The following is a 10,609-nucleotide window of genomic DNA, read 5'->3' as shown; positions in this document are numbered from 1 at the left end:
TTTGTTCCTACAAAAATTTCTGATACTGCAATGTCTTCTCAATCAGAGTTACCGTGGTGTTAAAAACCAATGTTAACTGCAGCGGTAATAACATCATTACTATTAATAAAGACGAACTTAAGTACTCACTAAAATGGTTAAACTTCAGCCACATCCTACTGCCTGTATAATATCAAGTGTATATTAATTTATTGATGTGTTAACAGTATTTCGTTTTGTTGCTGTATAATATGGTATAGTACGCGTTGTTTGATTTTCAGCCTACGCTGTTTTAGTTGATAGTAAAATATACTTCTACTTTCACAATATGCTTGTGGACAAAAAATGACGAAACTCGATAAGCAGCCAAAACGTGCAACGTGTACACCATTCCCCGCTTTACATCTGCCCGTAAACACATTGTGTGAATATATGCAGTGCTTACATTTGTAGGAGCATGAGTTGTTGGCTAAAAAAATTTACAGATTTAGAGATACATTGTATTCCACATTATTACAAGAACATATATACAATGAAGTCCTAGAATTAGAGACATGAAATATGAACCAGAATGTTTCAAACTAGAACAACATTCATCCTAAACCAGAACAGTTAAAGCAATATTAACAATACCTGTAGATTTCCTACCTCAGATTTTCACTCAACGTGATATCTATCACATATCAATTTCCTATTTGTAAATTATAGAATAATACCTCCGTATTCATATGAGAATATTTTAATATAACCGACTTCTCTCATAGATCAGTTGTACTGTGCCAAGCTAATTATGATGCTTCACTAGAAATCTTACACTGATTGTGATACATTGTAATTTTACTACATTGTATAGCACACTCAACTAGCAAGAACCTGTAAAATAATTTAGCCTATACTTATAATTCTCACCATATGTTTGACTTTGTTAATACTCGTATCTGAGTAGATTTGTACTATACGAGGATTTTTGAAACACAATACGTAGCAAATGAGGCTTCCACCCATTAAAGCTAACCCCAGGACAAATTAAGGAAGAAAATATGGAGAAAGAGAATAAGCCAAAGAAGTTCATAGCAAAATAGGCAAATTGGAATGTAAAGTGACAAATGACGACTCTTTTCAAAGCTCTAATATAAAGCGTGTAGCAGACATATGTAACCAAAAATTTCAAGAAAGTGGGAAATGTAAAAAAGAAACTTATGAGGAATTTAAAATGTGTTAATAGCTAATATTTAACTGCGATATTGGAACTGTATCAGTGATCTGTTCGCAGATAGGCGACGAAACTTTTGGTGCTTCAGGAAGTAAATGAAAAGTAATTATCAGAAATTTTATGTGATTCTAAACAGTACTGCGGCGATATATTTGCATATTAATATATCTACGAGTGTGACCCGTGTAAATTCCACAGGATGATTTGCATTTTTAAAGCATTCATAGTTTAGCTTCCTTGAAATATACTTGACATTCGTCTACGCTAATTTTCTCACGTCTTCATTTGGTGTTATTTTTTTTTTCCTTTTTCGTCGGTTGTTGTCTTTTTTCTCTTCTTATTATATCTTCTCACTATTCCTCTTTGATCTGTGATCTATACATATGCATCCTTCCTCGGGCAGCTTGCAACCGTGTTTCTTGTGCATCCATAGTTTACGCTAAATTAATCCCACTAAACGAATATAATTTTTTAAGCGAGCAGATGATAAATAATTGCACGAATGCGCATGTGTGAAGCGATAGTTGCTATAACTACCTCCCCTGTCTATCTCTCTCCCTTTACTTTTCTTTAACTTCACGACCAGAACATCACTCTCTGCTAAATATTGTATCCTAAACATATCTCTTTCCCTTCACCTTTCCTTTCTGCTAACTTTTTAACCATGTAATAAGTATTCTTTTCCCACCCGACGGCACGTCTTTAAACCCTCTTTTACTCTCGTTATCTTTTTCTCTCGTTCTTCGCTTCTACTTTCAGCTGACCACGTGACACACTTGGCCTGTGTGTATTAATGTTAATCACCTTTCACTACTTTCCCTCTCTTCTTTCTTCACTCCTTTCTCCTCTTTAGCACTCATACTCCGCCTCTCACTCACTCCTCCACCACCTCTTTAATTAACAAAAGTATCACGAGTGAACGAACAAGCTGATTATTATAGAGATTTTAGAATAAATATGAACCTCCATCAGCAAGCTGAACCTCACCTTCACCCCACATCATATAATGGCAATTAAAAAAATGAAAAAAATTCTCCTTTTGTTGTATCTTCCCACATCACAACGGAGCGGGAAACTAATCAACTTGTATTATTGCTGGGAGACTGACACTAATAACTACAAAATCCTGCTTGAAAATCTGGAACGTACAGTATCTACGGTCTACCGATTTATGGTGTTGTAATAATTTAGTAAAAGAAATTAAGGATAATGTCTCTTGCCCCTTTGTATGGCCCCCTCAGACTGTTGAAGGGAAAGGAAACTGTTTTCCGCTATCGACAATCGAACTAAGAATTCTTGCAACACTATGTACCCCGCAGAAAACCTCCATAGGCCAGGTGGTGGTGCTAAACTGTGCAACCGTTCATGTATGAAAGCCAAAGTTTTTTCATGAAAAAGAATATGGTTTCCGATAATAGTGTCTTAAAAATTGAGTTGCACTTAAACTTTATGCAGTTGCTGAAAAGAAAGCTGCACGGCATTTGGTTCGGTTCTATACGCTACATTTTTCTTTTGAAGTAACAAATATGTTCGTGAGCATATTACATGAGCACAAGGTCACGCATTAAGTGTATCGACTCTAGTACTTGAACAGTAGGCTATTTAATGATACTGAAAGGAAGAAAAAGTGCAAAATCAACTGCGTATGGATTTGAACACGGAATTTAAAGGAGTGTATTTAACAAATACATTTTGTTTAATGCAACTCACTCTGTATTTCTACCAATGTTATAAACAATAAGATATTTTAATGAAGATTATTTTGGCGCAGAATGTTTTATATTTTCATGTATATTCATTCTAGGCAATATCGTAGCGAAAGCCTGTATGATTTAATATCGAAGATGCAAGTAAATTAAATTAGCAACTCAGCAAAAACAGGGTGAAAAAAATTAAGAGTACAATGCGAATGTAATAAAGCTTTGGGTTAAAAGAAAGGAAAATAAATCGATGTTTCAAACAGTTATCCATTGTCAAGGTAGAACGAAGGAGAATGGAACAAAAAATCTTGAAAAAATAAAAAGACAAAACAAAAAGAAACAACGTTGGTTTAGAAATACAACAGGCTGGAACAGCAAGTATGAAATGAGTGGTGTAAAACAAAACAAAAAATGTCTTTTATCGGAAAGGAGTGCGCATGTGGTAAAGGAAATAGGCCTCGCATGCATGTGAGATGGTAAGGAAATAAAATGAAGTGCGTGCAAATTATGTTTATAAATCTATGCCTGGGTTTTTCTGTGGGGGGGGGGCGTGTGTGTGTGCGTGTGTATGGAGTGCAATGGCATGAATGCAGAATAAAGTGTGTGAGATTGGGTGTATGTGAATGTGTATGACACGATATTGTATGTGTAGTGTGTTCTAAATAACGTAGAGCTGTAGTTGTAGTTTTGTATGGATGAGTAGCAAATCGTGTGCAAGTGTATGAAAGGAGAAGGGTAAATAACAGCGTTTTGCAGTTGTGTTATGGTTAAAAAAAGGCAATTCGTCAGTTAAAACCACCAGGCGTGGCAGGGTGAAGAGGAAGGAATAAATGTTGTTCTCAACAACAGCGTAAAACGGGATCTCTGTGGTGTAGAGTGAGTAGATCAATCACATGATGCAGGTAGAAGTGGACCAGAAAATGGAATAGATAGGTCATAGATGTGAATAAGCAGACGTTGCTCGGTCAGAAGTCAAACAAATTTTCTCTTAAAAGATCAACCGATTTCCAAGTAGTATTCCTTATTGAAATTAAAGGAAATTTTTAGATGTACATTAGATCCATTTCGTGACATTTCTTGATGTAGGAAAATACAGCGATCAGATGAGGAACAAAGAATCAACGTTGTCCGTAGTGAAAGCTGAGAATACTGGGTACCAAAATGCTGCTTATACTGCTATTACATTTCTATAAAAATGTGAGCATTGCATGAAAAATTCAAACTTTTAACAATTAGTATGCTTATTATTACACACAATGACAGTCATACCCGCACACCTGCATATTTGCACAATATAGTATATAATTATGGACATCATGGGGATATTATAAATAAGACCAACACAACAATTACAACTTCAACTACCTGATTCACACGGAGGCTTCGATTTGGGAAAACTTTCATGTCCGTAGAAGAAAGAATAAAAACGAAAAAAAAATAATAATAATAGAATATGTAGAGGAGGTTGGATAGTCGCATCCTTCTGAAGATTATTTTCTATTTACTGTAGAAGGAAAACTTCGTACGTGTAAATGCCAAATAATTGTATTAAGTGGTTTCTAAATATATTTTATATATATATATATATATATATATATATATATATATATATATATATATATTATTATTATTATTATTATTATTATTATTATTATTATTATTATTATTATTATTATTATATATATATCAGTGCAGTCTCCAAGACACTGTATTGCGCCCACTCCTTTTCATTATTTATATCAATGACTTCCTGACGTCATCAAGCAAACAGCAGCATTAGAGTTTTTGTGGATCACCCTTAGCTCCTGAAGGTCGTAGGCAAGGCAGGAAATTGGATTAATCTCAAATAGAATGTACTTGTTGTTATCCAGTGGGCAGAAAAATACAACGCACAGCTAAACGAGAATGAATTTGAATTAACTCACTTCGGTAAAGAGACTGCACTTAAGGAAACATTCTTTCTCTCCTCACGCAAAAACCTCGTAGCATCAAACACCGTTTCAGACTCGCCAACGACTTCAGTGGAATGCCACTCTAACAACAATAGCCCGCAGGGTGTGATGCTGGGTCATGAAGAATTTTCGGTCTAGAGAATCATTTACCATTATCCATCTCCTCTCCATCTTCGCTCGTCTTCACCTTCGCTCGTCTCCACCTTCGATCGTCTTCACCTTGACAAATGTTGTCGTCTCTCGACTACATAATAGTGTGTAATATTATACAAACTGATGCACCCAAGGTCTTAATTATTGGGCTCTTCTCGAGAAACTCAAACTCTTTTCCATCCAGCGCTACTGTATGTATGTATGTATGTATGTATGTATGTATGTATGTATGTATGTATGTATGTATGTATGTATGTATATATATATATATATATATATATATATATATATATATATATATATATACATATATATATATATATATATATATATATATATATATATATATATATATATAAGCCTAGTACTTATTCTATCCAAATCTTTTGCTGAACCGCTAAGTTACGGGCATGCAAACACAACAACATCTGTTGTCAAGTGATGGTGGGGGTACAAACACAGACAGACACACCCACACAAACATACACATATATACGACAGTCTTGTTTCAGTTTCCATGTAAGGGATCCACGCACAAGGCTTTGGTCGCTCTGAAGCTATAATATCTATAACATATATATATATATATATATATATATATATATATATATATATATATATATATATATATATATATATATATACTACTCTTTCACTGTTTTACTTGTTTCAGTCATTTGAGTGTGGCTAAGCTGGAGCACCAACTTTAAGTTGAAAAAATCGACTCTTGGATCTATTCTTTGTAAAGCTGGTGCTTATTCTATTGTTCTCTTTTGCTGAATCGTTAAGTTATGAGGACGTAAACACACCAACATCGGTTGTCAAGCGATAGTGAGGGACAAGCACAGATACAAATACACTCACATAAATATATATAGGACAGACTTCTTTCAATTTCCGCCAACCAAATCCATTCATATCACTTTAATCAGCCCAAGGCTATAGAAGAAGGCACTTGCTCAAGGTGGAACTGAACACGTAATACCCAAACAGTCTAAGAGATTTCTTCGGGCTTGCATTAGTTAAAAAGTCGAAATTGTTTGGCCCATGACACTCCATGTGCCGTAAGTAATGCATGTGTAAAAGGTGAATGAAATCGGTTGGGTAGTTCTCGAGTTTTAGTAATGCACACACACGGAATCTCAGTTATATATGTGTGTATATATATATATATATATATATATATACACACACAAACATACATATATTATCACTTACTTATTTCAGTCAGTAATCTGCGGCTCCGCTGCCTTATCGCCTTGAAGAGTTGTTAGTCGAATGAATTTACCTCCAATACTTATTTTTAAAAGCCTGGTACTTATTCTATCGGTCGCTTTTGTAGAACCGTTATGTTACGAGCACGTAAGCACACCAATACAGTTCGTTAAGTAGTAGTTGCACACGCACAGACAAATTCACACACACACACACACACACACACACACACACACACACACGTACACACATATATGTATATGTGTGTGTATATATGTATGTGTGCGTATGTGTGTGTTTGTATGTGTATGTGTGTATGTGAGCGTGTGTATGATGGGCTTCTTTCAGTTTCCTCCGATGAAATCCACTCACAAGGCTTTGATCGGCCCGATACCATAATAGAAGACACTTGCACAAAAGTGCACGCAGTGGGACTGATCTAGGAGTCATGTAACTGCGGAACATCGTTAATGTATATTGCATCGTTGATGTATAATGTATATTTCAGAACATCGTTAATGAGGCTAGAATAACACTGAAACATATCCCCAGTTTGTCACATATTAAAGAAAATTACGAAAATATATTTCTCTATAAACAATAGCATCTCTATATATTTGCTTCTAACATTAAGTTAGATAAATTAGGTCGAGCATTTTTTTCTCCCGTAGTGCTAACAAGAGTACCTTTACCTGGATACTCTACTCATATAAATAGCATTGCATAACTAAATCTCACGCATATTATAACTCACCGTATTAAAAACGGATGGAAATTTTCGCTGATAGCGTATTAGACACTCTGTTGTTAAAAACAGTTGTAATAGAAAAGCATCGTGTTCACATCTGGGGCATCTTTTAACCATACCACTGCTCTCGATAAAGGCTTAACTTAATAAGATAAAACTTAATGCATTCTTCACTATACTTATAATTGGGCGCTACCCTGGTCTGAGAGCTAATCACGTCGAATAGGAAGCATAACTATTACATTTCCAGGTACGATGAAATATGTAAATCTAATTTACTAGAAACCATTTATTCTGCTGCAGCAATTATCTTGCCAAATTTTGCCTGAGAAACTATAGAGAACGTGGTATTACAATAGCAAGTTCTCAGTATAACTGATCCAAAAATTAATGGTAATATATAATTAGAACCAGTTTAATTAAGTTAATAAATATTCCTCTATGCCAAAACGCATGAACACCACGAATTCCAGTATTATATCCTATGCAATTACAATCAATTTTCCAATGCTATCATCCAAATCTTCATCATTATCATCAATATCAGCAACATCAACATCATCATCAATACCCTCATTAGTAACATCATTACTAACATCGTCTCCACGTCATAGGTATCAACATCTTCATGAAGATTATGCAACGCAAGATATCATCATCCTCATCATCATCATCACCAGATCCGGCAGTAGCGCCTACGTCCTCACCAGCGTATCTACATCGCCTAGATCATATTTCAAACTAGCTCATCATAATTATCTAGGGCAGTACACAACCACCAGCCTTGGGCAAGGCTGCTCATTAGTAGAGTAAAGTCAGCTGACATCCTCGTATGAGTATCCCAAGGCAACATTTACTGTGCTTCCGTTAATTGTCTTAAGTATGTAGGTAACCGCTTCTAGACATAGGCACCCTCCTCCGACACACTACTCTTCGACCTAACGCAACATCCAAGATGTGAAGCTGTAGAATGGGAGAATTGCACCATTACACGGTTGGTACTTATTACAGTTTAACAGAAAGTATCAACATGCAATGAAATATCTTGGCTTGGAATTGAACTCAGGACCATATGATCATGCGCTAAGCACCCTTGGTCACCATATATATATATATATATATATATATATATATATATATATATATATATATATATATATATATATGTATATGTATATATATATATATATATATATATATATGTATATGTATATATATATATATATATATATATGTATATATATATATATATATATATATATATATATATATATATATATATATATATATATATATATATATATATATATATATATGTATATATATATTAAAATATAGGGTAAAAAATCATATATTAATTAATATCGATTAATTACCAGGAGGCTAGCACATTTAAAGAATCAAAGAGATTCAGAAACAGTATCTGCAATCTCAGGGGATTAAAGTATATTTTTTTTATATAACGTTGACCACTAACGTGGACATTCAATGTGCTAGAGATAGATCACGTCTTGTGTCTATTAAGACCTAAATTATTCTCAAAACGAAATTTAGCGGAATACCAAAGCGTAAGCGGGCAAGACATTTAAAATTACCGAAAAAAATCATTATTAAACAGGGACCGGTTTCAAAATTAACAATCTTACCGACTGTCTGTTTCTCTTTCGCCTGATTCGTAATATAACCATGTATATATATATATATATATATATACATATATGTGTGTGTGCGTGTGTGTGCGTGTGTGTGTGTGTGTGTGTGTGTATACATATATATATATGTGTGTATAGACATGTGCATATACATACTTATGTATGTATATATATATATATATATATATATATATATATATATATATATATATATATGTATGTATGTATGTATATATGTATGTATGTATGTATATATATACTGGTACTCCGTCGCTTACAACAACGAGGATTCCAGTTCATCCGATCAACGGAACAAACTGCTCGTGTAATTAACGTGCAGGTGGCTGAGCATTCCACAGACCTTAACATAATTTTCAAATGAGATTCAGCATGACACAGAGTGTGGCAAGGCTGGCCCTTTGAAATATAGGTATTATTCATTTTTGCCAGCTGAATGAACTGGGTAACGTGAAATAAAGTGTCTTGCTTAACAGTACAACGCGCCGCCAGCTATCGAACTTGCGACCTTACGGTTGTTAGCCGAATACTCTAAGTACAAGCACATGCACAGATACGGTGGGCTTTTTCAGTTTCTGTTTACCAAATTCACTTACAAATATTTGGCCTGCTCAAATGTAACCGAATTACCCCTGTTCCACGGAAATTCTGGCCTTACGCCACAAATCTGAACTCGATATTTTAGTTGATAATAGGGCGTCGATCTGGCATCATTAGCACGACGGGCAAACTTTAGTGGTATTTCACTTGTCTTTACGTTCTTAGTTCAAATTCTGCTGAGGTCTGCTCTGCCTTTCATCCTTTCGGGGTCGGTAACATAACTAGCAACTGGACACTAATCAACTTATCCCCTCTGCCGATATTGCTGGCCTTATGCTAAAGTTTGAAACCGATATTTTAGTTGATAATTGTGTTATAATGGTCAATAATTCATGTTTATAACGTTATTTTTACTAATATTTTAATTGCAACGAATGCTTTTGTTGATGTAGTTGCTGATGATATAATCGTTTTCTTTAGTAACGTTGCCGTTAGAGTTCATAATATATATATTTTTTTAAGCTTTGAGTCCAAATTCCGCTGACGTCGACTTATGCCTTTCATCCTTTCCCCATCGATAAAATAAGTACCAGTTGAAAACTTGACTCAATGTAATCAACCTCCTTTTGCCTTCTGCCAAACTATGAAACCTGTATTGTCATTACATTTCAGAACTACTTCAGATTGTGTTACTCTCTTTTCACTCGCAACCGAAACCGTTGTAATGGTTGCTGTATATATCGTTACACTTGTCAGTGTGGCTGTTATTTTTGTTGGTTATATTTCTATTGTGAATGTTGTTGTGATTAAATATTAATTCCGGTCTCATTGTTTTTATATCGTTGCAGTTGTTTCTGTTGTTTTATTTGGGTGATTATTACTCAAACCATTACAGCTTGTGTTCTTACAATACTTATTGTTATTTTTCGTTATTAACCATTGCTCTGTTTCTATGTGTTATTATAAATGTTGTTAATAATGGTTGTATTCGTATTGCGCGTTCACATGGTGTTCTTTATCATCTTATTGTTGTTGTTGTTGTTGTTGATGATGATGATGACGATGATGATGATGATAATGTTGTTATTTTAATTATATTTAACGACATTCGTTCTTATATGTGTTGTTATAATTTAAATATTTTTCCTCTTCATGTTATTATTCTTGTTTTGTTTCTGTTATTGTTGCATCGTACAGTTGTTATCAATTTTATAGAAACATCAAAAATAAGGTCATTTAGTGTAGTCGCAGTTAATTTTAAAATAACATCACAGACAGTTTTATTTCACATTAATTCCGTTTTAACTTTTACATTATATTCTTTATACTTTCTCTATACTTCTTCAAACCATTCTCAATGAAGAATCTACAAATCTCATAGAATCGTGAACATATGCAAATAGAAATTTCTAAAGCTTTCCGTCCAACACACGATGTAA

The sequence above is a fragment of the Octopus bimaculoides genome, chromosome 9 (assembly GCF_046866305.1).
Source record: "Octopus bimaculoides isolate indiv1 chromosome 9, ASM4686630v1, whole genome shotgun sequence".
Lineage (NCBI taxonomy): Eukaryota > Metazoa > Mollusca > Cephalopoda > Octopoda > Octopodidae > Octopus > Octopus bimaculoides.
Note: the sequence above shows the minus strand (reverse complement) of the source record.